Here is a 21,298-nt window from a genome sequence, read left to right on the forward strand (position 1 = left end):
AATGTAATGGATTTCAGACCATTATTAAGTGAGAATTTGCACAAGGCGGAGGCCGGGAAATATACCATTGCTAATTTTTCTGCCTAGTCTTATAGTTATCTCTTCTTACAAACATACATTCCCAACACAGCTGGTGCTCACTTTGATGTGTCAAAGTTTTCCTTGATTTGGACAAAGGCAAAGTTTTAAAAAGCCAGCCCTGGTGGGCCAGTGTGGTTGAGATTCCTTGCTCTCAGTCCTGCAGCCTGGGTTTGTTTCTGCTCTGGGACCATACCACCTGTCTATCGGTTGTCATGCTGTGGTAGCTGTGTATTGCTGTGATGCTGAAAGCTGTTCCACTGGTATTTCAGATACTAGTAGAGTCACTCATGGTGGACAGGTTTCAGTGGAGCTTCCAGACTAAGACAGAACAGGAAAAAGGACCCTGGCTACCCACTGCTGGATGAATTGGCAATGAAAACCCTATGAATAGCAGTGGATCATTGTCAGGTATAGCACCGGAAGGTGAGAGGATGGAGCAAAAAGACTGAGCAGCGTTCTGCTCTGCTGTACACAGGGTGGCTAGGGGTCAGAATCAACTTGATGGCACTAACCAAAAAAAATTCTTAAAAGTTTAAAGTGGGGGGGATGTGGTGTCAAGTTATATCACAGGAGTTCATAGGTAGCTAAGCCCTTGTGGACGAGTTTAGATTCTTTACAGTACAGTGATGATACTTACCCTGAAGAGGAAAGCAACAAAAGGACCTCGATCTACTTATGTTACTATGTTTTCTTGATCTTCTAAAGGCTGTATGAATAAATTCAACTTATTTTTGATTTAGGAAACAGTCTCAAATTTTCTTTAGCTGGGTGATAGTAGGAGTTGAGTATTTTAAATTTCCTTGATAACTACAAGAAGTAAAAAGGTTTTATTAAATAGCAGTGAGTTTCATGCCAATTTACTGTGTATAACTTAGGCCCACTCTTTTCTTTTGATATATCCAAGTTGTCACTCATCTTTTCTTACTTGAAATGTCCCTTTAATGCATTTTCATCCCATTTCTATCCTCCTCACCATCACCTCCTAGTTCAAGTTGCATCACCCCCTGTCTGTGTTACTACCATGGATTCACTCACTGGATGGTCTCCCCTGAAGTAGTGCCCTCCCCACTGCCTCCCCACCAGTGATGTCGCTTTTCTTTGTCTTCCGTACTTGCACCACGTGATTTAGCATTCATTTGTTCTTTGGCGCAAGTGTATTGCTTTTGTTTGCCAATTACATGGGAAGTGTGTCTGTGTATAGCCATGGGATATTTCTTAATATCCTAAATATTTAGATATTTCTAAATACCCAACCCTGCTGGTATTCAGTTGAAAATATTTGTGAAATGTAACAAGGCCTTCAGTCTCTGTTTAGTTTTATTACTTATCTGTAATTCAATAGAGAATAAATTTAAAAAGATGGCATCTTGATCAGGATAAGACATTGCGCCCAAGCCCGCAGGTTGTACTAATGGTTGTAGATGTGTGTCCAGCCTTTTTTTTCTTACAGCCACTGAATTCATTGGAACAGACCAGGCAGCATCTATAAGGGAGTTGCTTAAAAAAGATATTTTGGCAGAAGAGATCTTTGCACCTAGCATGTGGGGCTTGAAAAAAACCCGCAGTAACACAAAGGCTCTTCCATACTTGATTGTTTCAGCGGTCCTTGGTGTTTAAGTGTTCATTGCTTGATGTCAAATTTTTGGATAATAGGATTGGTTTATATTCGCCTTTTGTGGAGTTTCTTCTAAGGGTGCGTGCAAAGCATTAGTCAAGCAAGTGTTTATGCCTGCTTGGGCCTGACGTGTGTGTGTGTTTTAATGGATATGGTACCCTTGACTCTTGCATGGAGTTTTAGTAATGCTCACACGGAGTAACATCAAAGAATTCTCCAGAGACATGCAATGTTAATTGTCAGGACAAGCCTAGACTGCCCCTCGGTCAGACCGACAAGACTGAGGAACTTGCTCATAAAACTCTCCTGTGACTGATCTTGGAAGGACAGGCTACACATGGAGTACCGTTCTTGGAGATTTTCTCTTTTTTGGATGTTTGGTATGGTATAAGAGGAAACCTGTTATGACTTGAGACCGCTGTCTGAACCTGGATGCATTCTTCAAAGCTTGTGTCGAACACCTCTGCTTGAGGCTCTGTCCTTCTCTTGGAAGCCTTACACCTTTTTCAGTAATGAATGTAAAAGTAGGTCAGTGACTACTTGGAGGTAAGACAGAAATTTTGTAAAAAAGAAAATCCTTGGGGAGGGCTGCTTTGAAAAGACCTATAAGATTGCCCCCAGAAAGCGGATTAAATTTGTGTCTGCATTTCCTACCGCTCTCACGCTCTTCTCCCTTAAAGAGTCTTAGAAACAGAGAATGGGGGGTTTAGTGCTTTTAAGCCTTTCACTTCAGCTTTGTGAAGAAAGAACCAAAAACCTGTGCCTGACAAAGGCGTGTTGAAGCTTCCGGTGTTGTTGGGTGAGATGGCGCTCAGTCGTCAGATCAACATTGAACTTAACTGGGCACAGGCACCTGAGGGGGTCTGTCAGATGTCTCTCTTTTTGTGGATGCCTTTGTAGCTCTTACTTACAAGAAAGGACTAGATGATGTCCTTTTTATAGACATACTTCTTCCTTCCCTTTGTCTTTCCTTTTATGTTTCCCATTCTCTGGTTTCTCTCTTCCCACGGATAGGTTGTTTATTGCATGAGATTCCGTAGATGTGTGACCTTCGAGCCTAATCCATGGTTATATGCAGGGAGCAGACTCTGCCTGGGACGACTTTCTGCCTTTTTTTGATCCCACTCGTAGGCTTTGGGATATAAGATCCTTTTTCAGGATTTCCCTACCACCTGATGGATTTCTGCAAAATTAATTAACAGTGTAAGATTTCTCAATTTTTTTTTATCACTCTCCCCAAAATAATCTGTCATTTTATGGCAGGACGGTGGGGCTCCCACCCCTGCAGGGAAGGACCAATCAAGTTTTTTACGGTAAATACCTCTTTCAGACATTTAAAGTTACCTGCTGTTAGCTTCTAGACAGGAGGGAGAGCCTTCCATTTAAGTTCATACGGTTGCACAGACTAAAAGTTCTATTTAGGTCTTGTTTTTATTGCCTGGTCACCTAGTGCAAACAGATTTGTGTTAGAGTTGTGGCTTTTTAGAATAAAGGCAGTCATTAAAAAATTCAAAGGCTTTAAAAAGGAAATTTGCTTATAGAAGAAGCTTCTCTGATATGGTGTCAAATCTCTTTGCTAAAGCATTAATGTGGTCACGTGTTGGACAGGCCACATAAAATTCCTACATTTTCCTACAGTGGTCTCAGGAGGTGTCACCACCTTTATAGATTCCACCCCAGATGTAACCTTGACCTCGTTCAAAAAGGTTTCAAGGACGAGTCCCATCATTTTCCAAATCTACCCATTGCCACTTCTGTACTTTCCTCTACATTCAGGGCCTCTGTAGTTACAGCTGTTTCTCAGTTATCCACGTAGAAGTAATCTAATTCTTGAAAAATGCCCAACGAGTAGTTTCAATCACTGAGTGCTCAAGGAATAAAAACTAATTTTTAAATTTGCATTTGTAAAACAATTAGACAAATATACTGTGGCAAATGATATACGTTTCAAAAGCAAATATGTAAAACTGATATTAATCAGTACTTGAAGTTGTCATATGTTTTTCTTTGTTTTATGTTAATAAGAAACAGACACGACACAGGATAAGCTGAAAGAAAGGATTTAGTAAAACACAAGCTTACTTTTGAGTAATATAATGAGGTGAGGACACAACCAGCTTAAATTTTCGCTTCTGTAGTATTCTGCAGTGAGAATTGATGTAACAGCAGCTTAAGGTACTACAAGCTTTTCATATATTGTAAGTACAACAGCGAGAAACTTTAGTGATACGTTTTGTTGTAATGTAAGGATGAAAACAAAAATCTTTTCTGCTTGTAATTAGATTGATTATTCAGAAAACCATTACCCTGGGCCAGCACTGGTGGCCTAATGGTTCAGTTCAGTGTGCTCCTCTTCTGTGGCCCCGGTTCAGTTCCTGGATGCTCCACTGCTTTGTCAGTGGCCATGCTGTGCTGGCGGCCCACATACTAAAAATAGAGGAAGATTGGCACGGATGTTAGCTCAGGGTGAATCTTCTTCAGCAAAAAAAAAAAAAAAACAAAAAAAAACCGAAAAGAAAGAAAACCATTACCCTGAAATTTTCGTCTTACAAAGTGATTGGTTAGTTTTCATTATCCATAAACCCCATTCCACACACATACGAGAATTAGAGGCCACAAAGCAGAGTCATATTCAGCTCTTCTTCCTCCTTCTCTTCCCTCCCCCTTACTCCCCTTTTGCATAAGTTAGCCCCCATCTCCTCTGCCTAACTTCCCATCTCATTCCCATTTGCCTAACTTCACTGTTTCCCGTGCAAGTTCTCAGAAAATCTCCTAACTAGCCTTTTACCTCCCCACTCCATCCTTCAAAATCACTGACTACTGTCATCTCAAAAAAACAGGACAAGATCACCAGATGAGTCCCTGCTCTGTGTGTTCATTGTCTGCGGTGACCTTTTTTCAAAGGTGTTTCTCAGACGTGGCTGGTCACTGGGTCTCCAGGTTGTCGTCTCCACCCTCTACCTCCTCCCTCCCCCCCGCCCCCAACAGTTTCAGTTGGAGCAGCTCCACTTTTGTTCTGCCTTTTGAACTTGAAGTAAGATTTTGTTGAACAAAATGTTCCAGGACTTAAGAAACAGTTTGAAAACCATAGGATCGGATAACTATTAAAATGCTACGTCTCACCCCATATTCTGTTGGAGGTGCTTTGGTTGTTCTGATTTCTTTAAAAGAAGTTTTATATTGCTCCAAAATATATTGGATGCGTGTTTATGTTCAAATCTCTCAGAGTTCTCCAGTTCATGGGCCCGTGTTTATTGAATGCTTAGTGTGACTAGCATTTTTATGCACATTAATTTATTCAGTCTGCACCTGATTGATGTAGATGCTATTATTTAGCACCATTTCATGGATGAGAGACTTAGGCACAGAGGTTAACCATCTTGCCCAAGGTTATATAGTTAGTAAGTGGCAGAGCCAGGATTCTGACCTCAGCTGACTTGCTCCAGAGTCCACGCTCTCAAACGCTAGGCTTTCAGAACAGACTCAATGTATTGACATAATTAGGTGGCTTTTAAAGCCTTAACTGGAAGAAGCACAGCCATGAGACACTTCTGTCCACAGGCTGAACTTTCAATTTGGGGCTGAATGTGCCCTCACATTATTGTTAAGCCCAGGCCTGCATGGGGCAAGTCAGGAGTGGGTAGAGGCAGAGGAATGGCAGCAGGAGCGAGTGGACCACAAAGTTGAGAAAAGAGAGGCATCGGGTTGTCTTCCCCCAAATCCAAAAGGGTCTGGCCATAGGGCTCCCTCGCCTTGATCTGAAGACTCTGGAGCCATTATTTGTGTGCCTGTTTAGTTTTTGATGTCAGGACAATGCCTGCACTCACTGTGACCCAGTGTATGGTCCCTCTGTCTGCTTCACTCTGTTCACCCCGAAGTGAGTACTTTTGTTGCTTTGGTCACTCGAGGTCTTAGAATCGCCTTTCCTCTCCCCATCCTGAAAGACAGTTGGGGGCCTTGTTGGGGCCACTCTGAAGAAAAATCTCTGAGTCATTGAAATCAGATTTCCAGGAGTGTGGCTCATTTAACTATCAGAAGCAACACAAGAAATGCTGGACAGAAGGCAGCCTGCCTGCCTGACGCCCCCGCCTCCTGCCTGTGGTAGCATTTCAGAGCACAAAAGCTCGCCTGTGTCTTTTCTCACACACAAGCTTCGCCATTGGAGGGCTAGTCAGGGCTGCCACCTTATTTTTGTGGGCAGAAACCACTACGCAGTGGGTTGATGGGGCAAAAACTTCTTTACAAAGACAAATAAATGTGGGTTGGTAGGAATTTGTGCAAAAAAAAGAAGATCTCTTTAAAAACACTTTTGTAATGGGACAAATGTGACTGCTCAGATCGTTCCCACATGGGCCCTTCAGAATCTGTTTTCTCTCTCTCTCTTGTCTGAAGGTGAGGGGGCAGTGGAAATATGTGGGGCAAGTATCTGAGCAACTCCTTGAAGTTGAGAGGAGACTCTGCCCTGGGCCCAGGCTTCCTCTGCATGCTTTAGTCCTGGGCCAGATGGGAGGGGTGTGGGGCCAGGTGAGATCCAATTAGTGGTTAGTTAATCTCGAGAGCCTGGAAGCAGCAGGGTTTGGTTCTCAGATTCTTAGTCCAAGTGTAAACTAGAGTTTAGGGCTCAGTGTGGTGCGGGATTAGAAAGAAAATGCAGTGGAATGAAAGGTCGGGAGTGGATTCTAAAGCCTGGCTGACCCCGTGTGATTATGAGCAGACCCCTTAATTAGGAGCAGTCTGCTAAAAAATACTCTGTTCTATGTATATTTAAAGGGAACTTTCTGTATCGAGCTTGCAATGTGAATTTTTGGATGTTATTAACACTTGGTGGGGAGAGGAAGGCGTCCAGCACCGTCAGCCCTTGTTCTTAGAGATGGGGATGATCCAGTTTGTGGATTGCCAGGAGGCTTGTTTTTGTTCTTTCCCTCCCCTGCTGCCCAGCCTTCTGGCTGTTTTACTGCTTATTAGCCTCTTTGTTAGAGGAAGAAACAAACAAAAGGAGTTAAAATTCAACTTCTGGTTTTTGCTTCTGGTTTAGCAGCTTTCATTGAAGGTTAGCTGGGTGGGTTAGCAGTGTGCAAGGTAAAGAGCTGAGATTTCTGTTTGGGTGATTGACTAGTTTCAACTGCCTGCCCTCTGTCTCTTGTATGCTGTCTCTTTGGGGGGAGAGCCATGATGAGCAGAAAGTGCAAAGGGAGATTCTTTATAACAGAAAGACCAGGCATTAGAACCTAACTGGAAAATATGCATGCCCAAAATGTGGTCTGATGTAGCCAAGAACATGGTTTCAAAAACATGAGAAAGGAAGATAATGCAATGAAAAATACTGTAGAAAGCTTAAATAGCTCAGATACTGCGTGGCAGGAAATGAACAAGTTAATATTAGAGTTGGGCTTTTTCTTTGCAGTTGGGAAAAGGATATGCAATAAACTGATAAAGACAGCTAGTTTTCATTTGCTTCATCTTTTTTTGCCTTGTATTAAATTAAGGATCTAGGCTTATCACTAGTTCTTGGAGACACCTAGGTGAAAATCCTCACACGTAAGGTTGAAAATCTCTCTCTTTGGGTGGGTGTAATGTTTCACTTGAAAAGGAACTGTGAAAATCCTGCGGGATCACAGGTAACAGAGTGCAAAAGGCACAGAAAAAGCTCGTCCTTGATTTTAGATGTTTTTTGAGCCTATGTCAGGTTACAAACTTTGTCTTATTCCTGCCGCCATCCGTCCGTATCTGCTCATTGCTGGCTTGCTGTGAAAGAATGTGGGCATTAGGGGATCCCAGGAGCTCTTCATTAAGCTCAGGCTCCAAGTCTTCAAGGGCCACTGAGTGATTGGAACTTTAATCAACATGCATGAAGAAGGGGCCCAGGGTGGCTGTTAATGCCATTGAATTAATCAGAGAAAGGACTAAAGAAGGGGCCATGACCCCTGAGGAAAGCACTCACCACCTGTAACTGTTTCTTCTCTGGTGTAAACGGCAGTGTCCTGGGAGGAGCTCCACATCCTGAGGAGGAGCTCCCATCAGATGCTGCCTCGAGGCGGGAGAACCCTACCCAGATGCCTTCCTTTGAGTAGAGATACGATTGAGAGGGTCCCCAGGCTTTTGTGGGGAGTCTCTGAGCGAGGAAGAAACTGTTGCACATGGAAGGCCTGGTAATAGTCAAAGCCCACCTCAAAGGTTTTCTCTTCAATCCAGGATCCTGGAGCTGGGGTGGCAACCCTCCTTCTATATAGATGGCCAGGAGGGAGGTCAGAGAGGGAGGGCGAGGGGAGACCCAGCACCAGAAGGCAGACAGAAAAGAAGAAAATGAAGCAGCTGGGAAAGTGCACTTAAAAGGGATGGGAGTGGGGGCTGGCTGCTTAAAAGGAGGAGGAGCAAGGCCTCAGGGAGAGAAAGCAAATAAATAGGGAAATGGAATCAAATCAGATGAAGTCCTTTTAAGGAAAAGATGGTGTTAATAAGACAAATAAATCAATAGAGAATGAAGGAAAGCACTCTGGTGAAACTGCCAGAGGAAAGTTCCAGCAAGTGTATAGGAGAGAGGGAAGCTCATGTATGAAAACAAGGCTAATGCTTCAAAGAGGTTACTTGGAGAGTGGGGACGTCTTGGAGAGTGGGGACGTCTTTGAGATGGGGGCCACTGAAGCTTATATTTCATGTCATATTTTTCTTCATTGGATGATGCCCAGAACATTCTTTGTATTCTAGTGCAACACATATATTGATTAATGCTATTGAATGTAAAGGCAGAACATTAAATAAATGTAAGAACGGAAGGTTTTGAGTTGAGGGGCATTTTAGAGCCAGAAATTTTGTCTGCCTTTATCAAAGCTCCCTGTAGATGTGTGTTTCTTTGACAAACTCTTATTTTAATCAAATTTTCTTTCCCATTGTCCTGTGGGTAGGAAGAGGAAGGCTTTGTTAACTTCATTTTCTAGAATCGTAGATTTGGTAAATGAGGTTTGAAAACGTAGATGAGTGCCTCAACCCTTCACTTACGTCTTCAGTGAGTCAGAAGCAAGAAGAATACCAGTATGTTGCATTTAATACATGTGCCTGTAAATGATTCTGGAGAATTTTTTGTGCTGATCCGAGTCAAGACCCATTTATAGTATGCCCTTCAGTTTACTCTTGTTACAGAGAATTTAGAGAGAAGCGGTGTCATTTTGAAAGCATTTGCTAGGAAGGAATACTACTTGAGGTAGTTTCATTATTAAAATATTTTTGAGTGACACTGTGTACTTGCTACCATATTCGGTTATTATAATAGGTAGCTTTTTTTTTTTTTTTAAGATTTTATTTTTTCCTTTTTATCCCCAAAGCCCCCTGTACATAGTTGTATATTCTTCGTTGTGGGTCCTTCTAGTTGTGGCATGTGGGATGCTGCCTCAGCGTGGTTTGATGAGCAGTGCCATGTCCGCACCCAGGATTCGAACCAACGAAGCACTGGGCCGCCTACAGCGGAGCGCGCGAACTTAACCACTCGGCCACGGGGCCAGCCCCTATAATAGGTAGCTTTTAGTGCTGAAAGAATGGAACTGGCTATTAATTGGAGTCTGGTAAATATCTGAAGTAAATTTCCTAGTGGAGTTGTGGGCAAGAGTTGGATCAGAGTTGGCTAAGAGTAAGGGGGGAGACTTTGAGAAATTGACTTGTTTGTTCATTTGTTTATTGAGCGTCTGCTATAGCTTAGGCACTGTGCTAGGGTCTAGCAAAATAAAGGTGAATACAGCACAGTTCTTCATGGAGCTCATTATAGAATGGGATGACAAACATAAACAGATGCTTTTAAACGTTATCATAAGTGTAGTGATAGGGATCTACTCCAAGACTTCCCACTGATTTTGGAGATAAGTGATGCTGGGGGAGACATCTGTAAAGCTGATGTAGCTGAGGGTACGCTAACTAGACTGGTTGCCTAACTGCCCCTTCTGCATACCTGTCACTTTAAATCTCTAATAGAGCAAGTGACGCTTACAGAGTTGGGAATCTGTACTCAACTCGAGAGATCTCTATAAATCTGTGGTGTGTGGATGTGGGTCTGACAGGATGGTATATAGTGGAGAAGGCTTTGGTCAGATAAGAGGATCAAAGGATGTCTTAGTCTTCTATTGCTGCTGTAACAAATTGCCACAAACTTAGGGCTTAAAACAACATGAATTTATTATCTTCCAGTTCTGTAGGTCAGAAGTGCAACATGAGTCTCACAGGGCTGCGTTCCTTCTGGAGGCTCTGTGGGAGAACTTGTTTCTTGCCTCTTTGGGTTGCCCACTTTTCTTGGCTCATGGCCCTTTTCCTCCATTTTCAAAGCAAATAATGTCAGGCCAAGTCTTTCTCATGCTGCCATCTCTCTGGTTTTTTGGTCACGGTCTTGGAAGATTCTCTACCTGGGAGGACTCATATGATCAGATTGGACCCACCCAGATAAGTCAGGATAATTTCCCCATCTCAGTGTTCTTCTCTTTAATCATATGTGCGAAGTCCCTTTTGCCATGTAAGGTGACACGCTCACAGGTTTTGGAAATTATCATGTGGACATCTTTATCTACTGGAAAGGAAGGCTCGGTTCTTTCTGTTCTGCTGTGTGTGGTTCTCTAACCCAGATAAATGGGCCTCCAGATTAATTTTCTTTTAGACTTTTACACCATTGCCATAATAGCTAGACAGCTCTCTTTGATATGTCATTCCATGACTCACAAAGACTCCTTGGCCAGACACTCAGGTCATTCCCCAGGAGGATCTGTAGTCACCTCTTATCCTGGTCTTGAATAAGAACTCTTTGTTCTGGTTGGATGTGTTTACTTGCCATTCCCCTCTGTCCCCTGTTCTGTTCTGCACATTCCTGACTCCAGGCCTTTGCCTGAGTTGTCCTTGCCACACCAAAACACTCTCTTCCCTTATCTCTGCCCATCTTTCCTATGAAATCCTGTGACGTTGACCATCTAGACTCCACATTTGGAGTTTATCGTTATTATTTAAGTACTGTTGTTTAACTTTTATGTAAATGCATTTGATCTTCCCAGCTAGACTGGTTGTCCTAAGGTGCATGTTAAGGCAGAGTCCTGGGATTCACCCTCAGAGAAGTTGATTGAATGGTCTGGGATGTCCAGCCCAGAAGTTTGGCTTTATAACAGACTCTGGGTGATGCTGATATAGGCGGTCCACATGCAACGTGTGCTGGGAATTCCTTGAGAAGGGTGATGAATGATCTATCCTCTCATAGTGATAGACATCAGGCTGTCCTTGTAGGTGGAGATTATGTTTTTGAGAAATGAATACCAGTTTTCTGCAGGTGAGTTTTAATCTAGAGAGAGAGTGTCTTTTGGGAAGCATGTAATAAGGTTAAAGGCACCAAACTGTGCACCATCTTTTTGGAGCCAACTGATGAGTTGTAGAAGTTGACAGATGGGCAAAGAGCTGGTCTGTGCACCTGCTGGAAGTGGGTAAACAAATAGTCTAGTTGAGATTTGGAAATAACCTGTTAGGATGGCAAAATTGCCATGTCTCTAGATGGACTTTTTTATATGTGAAGTATCAAAGGCAGAAATTCTATCACGGAAAAGATTTGAAAAAGGGAAGATGGCTAATTCTTGGGAACACGTGGAGGAAACTCTATGCTTTCAGTGCTCATTCTGATAACTAGTTCTTGATGATTGGAATGCAAAGAATACCCAAAAATCTGAATTCCCACTGAACCATGCATTTTTGGAATGAAGGCTTTCATGAATATGCCATGATTTTGATTTCTGTTTTTGTTAAGATTGGAATGAAGTCTTTGTTATTTTACATTATTTCATAGACCCCCTGGAGAGGTTAAGTCCAAATGATTGGATTTATTTTGCGAAATTGATTTTTGCCTTTCCCTATTTTCCTGGATCTTATAGCATAAAATGAAACTGTTAATAGGCTAATTAAGCAAAATATTTTTTGTTCAATTTTCTACTTTTCATTAATTTTTCTATCAACTTTATGGCAGAAAGGGAAGACATCAGTTTTTATTGAGAGAAGAGCTTTACCTAGCTATTTCAGAGTTCCCATTATAATAGGGTTCTACCTTTTGTACATAATTCGAGGACTTGAACCTGAGCTAGAAGAGGAGATATTAAAAATAATAGATGTTTCTGTGAGCTGGAGGCTGTCACAGTGGTGATACACTTGAATTGGAAATCACCAAAATTTCCTTCTGACTCCCTAGTCACCAAACAAAACATAGGCATATTTTTTTATATTACTGTCTTTTGTGGAAAGGAACAGAGCTATTATAAGATGAATTGTGTTAGGCACTTTAATAACAATCTTTGATTCAATTTAAGCCAGTTCTCTCTGTGCCTGTTAAGTAAAAATATATCATAAATTAAGTTGTGAAAATTCACATTTTTTTCCCAGTGGGCTCATTTGCATACCTGGTGGTCATGTTATCTTCAGTTGGTGATAAGCTTCTATGATGCTGTCTGACTGATTAAATTAACCCGGTGGGACCAGTAGGGACAGGAATAGCATGTTCTGTGCATGCAGAGCTAAATTAAAATATCGATAATTAGTGTAATTATTTGGTTTCAAATGGTTGATTTTGTTTTTTTTTTTAAGCAGCCATTGTGTGTACAGTGTCCTACCAGATAAAATAAAAAGAAAGGCTGAAAGAAGTTACTACTTCACTTCTTCTTGCATACATTGTTTCTTCTGGATGGAACTCTGCAGTTTGTCACAAGGCTCACAGTTAAAATTCACTCCAGTATCGCCACACTTAGGAGTGATCAAGGTATTTTGGTCTAGAATTGAATTAAATTGAGTCTCTATTTGTTTAATATCTTTCCTGCTCATAACAGCAGTCTCTGTAGAGGATAAGAGAAGTGTAATCTAATCCTTGCCTTCAAAGAATTGATAATTTAGAACAGAGCTGTCTAATAGGAATATTATGTCCTAACTTTAAATTTCCCAGTAGCCACATTAAAAGATAAAAACGGTGGGCGAAATTATTTTTAATATATCTTATTTAACGCAAGATAAAAATATTATCATTTCGGGGCTGGCCTGGTGGTGCAGCAGTTAAGTGCGCACGTTCTGATTCAGCAGCCTGAGGTTTGCCGGTTTGGATCCTGGGTGTGGACATGGCACTGCTTGGCACGCCATGCTGTGGTAGGCACCCCGCATATAAAGTAGAGGAAGATGGGCACGGATGTTAGCTCAGGGCCAGCCTTCCTCAGCAAAAAGAGGAGGATTGGCAGCAGTTAGCTCAGGGCTAATCTTCCTCAAGAAAAAAATTAGCATTTCAACATGTAATCACTGTAAAAATCACTAATGAGATATTTTACATTCTTTTAAAAGTACTAAGTCTTCAAAATCTGATATGTGATTTACTCTTAAAGCACATCTCAATATGGGTGCTAAATTCTCATTGTAAATACTTGATCTTTATTTGGATTATAAAATGTGAAGTTGAAAAAGCAGATTCACCTCCTGACTTTGTCCTAAACATACTTAAAAGTTGTCTGATAACTGAAGCGGACGTTTGTTTAAAATTTGGATTAAAAATTAGTAATGTTAAAAATTCAGTTCAGTCATTCTAACCACATTTCCAGCGCCAGTAGCCCATGTGGCAATGGCTACCTGACAGCACAGGTGTAGATACTGAGACAAGACTTTCTGGACCTTCAATACTTAAATAATTCAAGATGGTGTGTAATTACAAAGTGACTTCCTATGTATTTGTATAGGATAATTAAGAGAAGTATGGAGTAGCAGTGCTGTCCAGTAGAACTTTCTGTGATGAAAATGTTCTGTGTTGGCACAGACCAGTGAGGTAGCCACTAGCTCCATGTGGCTTTTGAACACTTGAAGTGTGGCAAGTAAAACTAGAACGTGCATTTTAGTTTTGTTTAGTTAATTCGTATTTAAATAACCACATGGAGCTAGTGGCTACCATATTGGTTAGCCCTGAGCTAGTCTCATGAAGGAGCCACAACATGAATTGAAGGAGCCACAACATGAATTAGTATAGGCAGTGAGAAAAGGATAAGACATTACTGAGTGGGGAATAGCATAGACTAGTGGCTCCCAAACATTACTGCACATTGGAATTATAGGGGGATCTTTAAAAAAGTCCTATCCTCAGCTGCTACTCCCAGATGTGCTGATTTAATTGGTGTGTGGAACCTAGTCATTAGGGGTTTCCAGAGCTCCCCAGGTGATTCTGATGTACAGCAAATTTAGGAACAGATCTGTGCTGTATTCTAAATTCTCCACAAATCTATTTCCTTGCTATTCATATCCTACCTAAGTTTGTTGGGAATAAGCACAAAGAAGGAGCTAAATCAGTACCTGGTATTTTCTAGGTTCCTATGACTATTGCGTATATACTCTTATTTGATCATTACAAAGCCCTGTGCATTAGATGGAGCAGAAATGACTCCCCTTTGGCTAAGAAAAAAAGAGACTCAAAGGTTAGTTGACTTGCTGAAGGTCACATAGCTGGGGGGTGATGAGTCGTGACTTGAACCCTGATCTCGTGTTTCTGCCACCACATAAGCAGAGCAATATAGAGTGTCCAGCCTCCTCTAATTCATGGCTTGTTTTCTCTCTCTTCATAATAGAGCCCTTGTGCTTAGATTTATAAAGAATGTTTCTTTTGATATTTAGGGAAAAAAATCTCATTAACAATTGGATGTTTGTAGTCCAACGATTCAGGATCCTCTAAAGAGCACTGTGCTGGGTGTTGGGAGATCTCTGCTCTTTTCCTGGTACAACGTATGAGCTTGATGACCTTGAGCCAGCCGGGGAGCCAGTTGGTGCATCAGATTGCCACTTCTTAGAACGGGAGTTATCAAACCTGCCTGTGCGATAAATTAAAGGATTGCTGTGAAGAAAAATCACTGCCCTGGATGAACGACTATTTATACTTCTGCACATTGTACTTGAAATACTTATGGGAGTAAAATATTTTTTTCTTTGACTCTTTAAATAAGAAAATAAAGAGCATTTTTCACATGCCAGACGTGAATTAATTCAACCTTCCCAACAGCCTTGAGAGATGGGGCTTATTACCCTGTCTTACTGATGAAGAAGTTCGGGTTCAGTGACTTGCCCAAGGCCACACATCTTCTGAGAGGCAGAGCTGAGATTAGACCCATGGTAGGTTTTGCTCCAAAGCCCATGGGAATATCTGTTGTGGAGAACTCAGTCATACCCTTATGGCCTGAGTCACTTTGCCTTCAATAGGGTGTTTGCTGTGTTCTGTATTAGTGGTACCAAGCAGTGGCAAGATTCATTAGGGACTTGGAAGTTCCCCTACTTAGACTGAAAATAGATGGTGGATGTTTCCTCAGTCTCAGGTAAAATGTGAATAAAATCATCTTTAGAAAATATTTCTATTCATATGGCTCAAACTTGAAGAGCACTGAGCTGGCTGTGCAAAGGCAGCTTTCACACTGTCCATTCCCCACTCCAGCTTTTTCTAACAGGGATCCTGGAGGTACCAGTACTTTTCAGCCAAAATTTAGTTAATTAGTTAATAACTAAGTGAATGTTGTTTCTGTTCTCCCTGCCTCCTCTCCCTGGAGAAAAGTATTTTAAACCTAGAATTGATATTTGTCTTATTTGATGAGTAATGTTCAAACATGTATTTTTTCCCTCTCTTTTGCTTTTCTGTGTTGAGTGGCGACGAAGAGAATGGTGGGTCCTTTTGTTATCGTTATCTCTTCTTTTAGCTGTATCATTTTTCTGAAAGCCCCATGCAGACGTTTCTTGTTTGGCTCATGTTGGCGGGTGTGATAATTCTCAAGGTTTCTGTAGCTCCTTGGGAATGCATCTTTATGAACTGAACTTTGTCCACTCCAGTGAAATTGTTTAGGGGAAAAGGGAGCAGAATACACTTTCTAGAAGGTTTCTCCTGGCATTGGTCTGTTGATGAGCTTTTATAATTTCCATTTCACTGTCCCGGCCCCTGGAGGAAAACCTTGGATCTTAGTGTAGACTTGATTGAGTGTAAAATGAGTTAGCACAAGTGAAGTGGAAACAGATCAGTCCGTGAGGAGGAGCTTCAGACCTAAATCCTCTTGTTCAGTGAGGTTGGAAGCATTTCCCTCAGAACCTCTCTGGGAACGTCTGTCTTCTTTCTTGGAGAAATAAATAAGCTACTGTGCGCATGCGGTTGCTGTTTATGCCTTTGACGTTTGTGCTCGGTTCTGTGGGGATTACAGAATTGCTCTTATCTTTGGCCTCAGGAAACTTACAAAACTGGGGGGATGACCTTATTTGTTAGACGTTCATCTGGCTCCTCTCTGCAAGGCACAGGATGTACAAAGATTAAATATGAGCCACAAGCGCTACCCTCTTTTGGTTTTCCAGCTTAGCGGAGGACTCATCCATGGCTTGTAATGCAGTGTTATCAGTACTACCATGGAGGCTTGAACAAGAAACAGGGAGGGCTTGTGGCTGAGCGAGTGATAAACTCTGCCGAGGAAGTTGGGGAGACTTCACAGAGAGGTGGAGTGGGGCAGAGTTTTGAAAAGGTTTCCCTTCAGACTAGCGGCATCTTTGGAGGCAACACCATGTGCAAAGGCACTGAGGTGTGAAACAGCCTGGTGTGTTGGAGAATGCACCGCCAGAGTAGGGGAGGACCTTACATACTATTTTGTGTGTGGTAGGCAGCAGGTTCAAAGGAGCCTGAGAGCAGGAAGGCTGAATTAGCCAAATTTGCAAATACTCTGCTGGGATGTTCCAGATCAGCAGGCTACATGGACACAGTGTTTAAAGTGGGGTAAAGCCATAGAATGGGAAGGAATCCATGGAGGTCAGGGGAGACATGCCCCCATCATTATTCTGAAAGAGGCTTTTGGATATGAGTCCAAGTACAGTGCTATATTTTGATTGTTTTTGCTCCTCTTTCTTTAAGGACATATTTCACTTAAAGCCCCGTAATATTCCTGATTGGGGCAATGACTCGATCCTACCCTGCCCAAACTAAGCAGTCTGGATGAGTAGGGAACAGAAAGCTCAGCATTGTCAACTGGAAGTACTTGCTTTTCTTTAGAGAGGTCAAGTGCCTTCTATGGGAGAGTGATGTCAACACACTCAGCTTAGTTCCCTGGCCCCAGGACACCCGTGGCCTTGCACCTGGAGGAGAGGAAGGAGTTCTCTAGAATTTCCTTTCTGCATTGGCAACATGTATGATAATGAGAATACCCTTCATTAAGCCATCAGTTTATGGTGGAGATGAGAGTTTGTGACAGGGACCAGAATGATTGCTAGAAAGGTTGCTAAATAGAGAAGTATGGTTTGTTATTGTCAAGAAGCAACTTGATGTTGTGGAAAAAAGCATTGGACAAGGATTTGGGAAACTTGGGGTCTAATCTAGGTTCTACCCTAACTAGTCCTATGACGTTGGTCTTTCTGAGCCTTGGTTTCCTATAGGCAAATATGGAAAATAGTGTTGGGAGACTCAACAGAGCCATACGTGAGCCTGGTAAACCATACAGCACATTACAGTTTACAAGCTCTGTCTGAATCCCGTTATTTGGCACCTCCGTCTGGCCGCCGTGTGTGTCCTCCTGTCTGCCATGAGGGAGGAGGCCCTCCTGATGGGCCTGGCTGGACCAGCCTCTAGGTGACTCACTGTCGTTCGGCAAACCGCTTTATCTTTGAAGAAAACATTTTCACTACGAGTAAAACTTCATTTCTTTAGTTTATTTTCTCTTTAAGGTTTTCTTAAACTGAGATGATTTCAAAGAAGTATCTAGAATTCTCTTCTTTCTCTCTTAACCCTTTGTAGCCTACTTATCCTCAGTGACCACTTCAGTATCTATAGTTAATGGGAGATATAATCTGGGCTACTTTGGATGTGAGTAATCCAAATGAGAGTCTGACGAGCAACTGGGTTTGAAGAAGTGTTGAGCGGAGGTCACCTCCTGAAGCGGAAATGGCATAAGGCCACTCTGTTAACACTAGGCCCATCCTTGCCTTGGCCCTCATAATGTGATCGGGTTTTCCTTACTATTGAGGGGCAGGGGAAGGGAAGGTGGTGGTGTAGACAGCCCTCTAACTGAGGTATTCCTGAACTCATCACCTCTAAAGCATTATAAATTCTTACAGATTTCCTCCTTTGTGCCTTATAGAGCAAGCCTGTGTTTCTCAACTCAATCCAAAGAAGCATAGCAACGTCTGCAGTTCTGCCTAAACGCTGAAAGCGGGAGGCCAGCAATCATATTCACATTTTTCTGTGGAGTTACTGGGGTACCGTTGAGCCTGTCGCTTCTCTTCCTGAGTATCAGGCTGCACGGATTGTGTCCCTGAGGTTTGCCGTGGAGGATTATTCCCTCTTCCTGCCTCCTCCAGCTTGGGAAGCCTCACTTACAGCCAGAGGGGCCGAGTCAGGCAGGGCTGCTCCTACAAAGAGGGGAAGCAGAGTGTTCTTGGCCTTGCCCCTGGGTTTGTTTCTTCCCTGGGCTGACACAGCTTACCTTAACCCTTGAGTGAGCCTCCTCTTCCTGGCTTTTTTTCCCCCACCAAAAAGAGGTGGAATCATGGACCTTGCTTGTTCTCCAGCCACCCCTCCACTCCACTCCTTTTTCCTGAGAGTGCCAACATATTTGTCTATGTGCTGAACCTGTTCATCTGTAATTCTTGATGGATTGTCATTCCTTTTGGCAAACTGAAATAAAACACAGAAATCTCAAAATAGATGTAACCAGACTCCTCACACTTAATAAAGACCATATGTGCTTACACTTGGAATTTCGTTTGTCCTGTTTGGTAAGTGGTACTTCTCCTACCCTCTGCCTCTTCCCTCCTCCCTGTTTTCTGCAGATGGAAGGTTGATAGAGCTTTTCCAGCAGCTCATGCCTGTGTAGTTATGCTGCATCTTTTTTGATCCCGTGGACCCTGTTTTGATAGTATACACTGTTTAAAGAACTGTCTGTACATATATTATTTTGTTTGTGGAGGATGTTTATAGCACAAGGTTCGTTCTGCTTGGCATCTTTGTAGTGAGTAGCTGTGGTCTTTTTCCAGTGTGGGCATGGCATGTGCACACAATGGGTTTTTGCCATGCAGCACTGTACTTCTGAAAGCAGGCCTGGTGAACAGCTGTGCAAGCCAGTAGCTTTCTTTTATTGAGCTCTTAATGTGTGCCAGGCACTGTGCTCAGCTGTCCATGTTTTACATCATTTACTCCTCAAAATGACCTTTATAGGTAGGTACTATCATTATCATCCCTCCATTTTCCCAATGAGGAACCCAAGGTACAGAGAGGTTAAGCTACTTGCTCAAGATCCCATGGCTCATGGTCTGGATTTTCCACCCAGGCAGTGGTACTCCAGCGCCCATGGTCTCATTTGGATCTATACTGCTGCTCCTAAATTGGTAAACCAAGTCAGCATCCAAAGAAATGATTTAGCCCCTGAATAAGACAGCATAGAATAGTAATGGCTTCAATTTAACAGTGATATTTTTATTTGAGGGATTCTGAAGAATTCTGACTTCATTACATCCCTTAAGCCCTTTCATTAAGAAACAGCTTTCCCTGATGCATAATAAGATTCCTGCTTGGTTTCCTCAAGAGTGAGCTTTTAGGATCTAGTACTGTGTTGTCCAGTACAGGAACTACCAGCCTCGTGTGGCTGTGGAGCATTGAAACGTGGCTGGCATAACTGAGGAATGAACGTTTTCATTTTATTTCATTTTAATTAATTTAAATTTAAAAATAGTTCAGTTATTGGAAAACTTCTGTATGGTTGGAACAACTTGGATGTGTGAGTCGCCTTTTCAAGTGGATATTTTATGAAATCTAAACATAAATCAGGTACATCTGATGAAAAGTTAGCATCGGAATTGGAATGTGTTAAAAGTGTAAAATACACTCGGGATTTTGACAACTAATGTTGCATTTTTTTGGGTATTACCTCATTGATAACTCTTGTGCTGGTTACATGTTGAAATGATATACCTTACTGAAACCAACATATCTAAAATCAATTTCATTTCTCTTTACTGTTTAATGAGGCTACTAGAAAATTTAATGCCGTATGTGGCTCTCATAGTAATTCTATTTGACGCTGCTCTTCTGGAGCATAGATGCGAACGCTCCCCTATAGAATAATACTTTTCTGAAGCAAGTGCTCAAAAGATAATTACCGAATGGGTGATTTGTTAGTGGGAGCTGCCTAGGAGAACTGATTCAGGAGGGAGAGCTTAATGGAACCTGATTACTTTTGTTGAAATTGGTATCTTATTTTAGGATATAAATGAAGTAATCGTGATGCATAATTAATGCTAGCCATAACATACACACTGCTTTCTAGCCTTTCAAATAAATTACCACTTTTGAAGATCATGTGGTAAAATGAAGGTGGAGAAAATTAACGTGAGTCAATTACTCTCTTGGTCAAGAGGAGTTTCCTGTTTCTGTTGTGAGCTGGATTAGACTGTAGCATTTGATTTGATTTTCCTTCCCTTTGGTGAGGTTTGGCAATTAAGTGTATGAAGCCCTCCTGACCAGCCTCCTGCCAGCCTTTTCTGCCTCCTCCCCCACCCCCCAGGGCTTGCCGGTTGTCCCGTGATCTGGGAATCCCTACACATATATGCTGTTTCTGGTCTCCTGGTATCATTTGTGACACCTAAGAGGGAGTCAGTGTCTCTTGTATCAGAATTAAGTGTCTCTGTTGCCTTGGGAAGCCTGACTAGGGACACACAGCTGTTGTCCCCACCCCTCCTCATTATCCATCTACCTCTGACTTCTCTAGCCTCCTTGGTTAGTGTTTCTTTTTCCAGGTGCCCTCTAAATGTTTGTAGGCCTCGAGGAGACCCTTTTCCTCATTTCACTTTTTCTTTTCTTCTTTTTTTTTTTGAGGAAGATTAGCCCTGAGCTAACATCTGCTGCCAATCCTCCTCTTTTTGCTGAGGAAGACTGGCCCTGAGCTAACATCTGTGCCCATCTTCTTCCACTTTATATGTGGGACGCCTGCCACAACATGGCTTGACAAGCAGTGCCTTGTCCGAGCCAGGGATCCAAACCAGCGAACCCCGGGCCATCGAAGCGGAATGTGCACACTTAACCGCTGTGCCACTGGGCCCGCCCTCGTTTCTTTTTCATTCTGCATTCTTCTGAGCTTTCCCATGTACTCTCATGACTTCAGCTCCCTCTTGCCTGGGTTCCTAGTGGTGACGGAAGTGCCGAACCTCCTGTGTCACATGTCCTGTTGGAGGGGCTGACAGTTTAAAATTCTGTGCTTAATTGCTCATGCAGTGAAGAGTTACAAAATACATTTCTAATTTTTTCTGCTACTTTTTAAATTTTAGACATAATCTTCTTTTTTTATTGTCTCGGTCCTTTAGTTTTCCCCCTTGCAAAATGGGAGCAGTATTTGCATCCAAAGGAAAGCCTCAAGAAGCGTTACACCATCATAGAGAAATAAGACAAATCTATGACGCTCTGCATTTGGCTTTGTGCTGGGTTTCAGATTAGTTGTCTGCCGTTGCATTTGAAATAGTACGTTAAACTGAGAAACTGGATTTACTAATGAGGGGCATTTATTCCTGTTAAAGCTTTTTGCAAATGAATGTCTTGTTTGTCTATTTCTTTCCTCTTTCCTACCTTCATCCCCTGGTTTGTGT

At 42.2% G+C, this 21,298-nt stretch overlaps 1 protein-coding gene across 27 annotated transcripts in view; it reads left to right on the top strand.

Moving 5' to 3' along the window:
• FMNL2 (formin like 2) overlaps nucleotides 1–21,298 on the top strand; it is a 294,823-nt gene that overhangs the window by 100,780 nt on the left and 172,745 nt on the right. For 3 of the 27 annotated variants that reach the window (XM_070240962.1, XM_070240963.1, XM_070240960.1), the window contains exon 1: nucleotides 1,961–2,242. The exons of 23 other annotated variants lie outside the window; for them this stretch is intronic. The gene's annotated coding sequence lies outside the window, so the exon portion shown is untranslated. Of the gene's footprint in view, nucleotides 1–1,960; nucleotides 2,243–21,298 lie in introns of those variants that run through there. One more of the 27 variants, XM_070240966.1, reaches the window with a different exon arrangement.

Source organism: Equus caballus, chromosome 18, assembly GCF_041296265.1.
Source record: "Equus caballus isolate H_3958 breed thoroughbred chromosome 18, TB-T2T, whole genome shotgun sequence".
Lineage (NCBI taxonomy): Eukaryota > Metazoa > Chordata > Mammalia > Perissodactyla > Equidae > Equus > Equus caballus.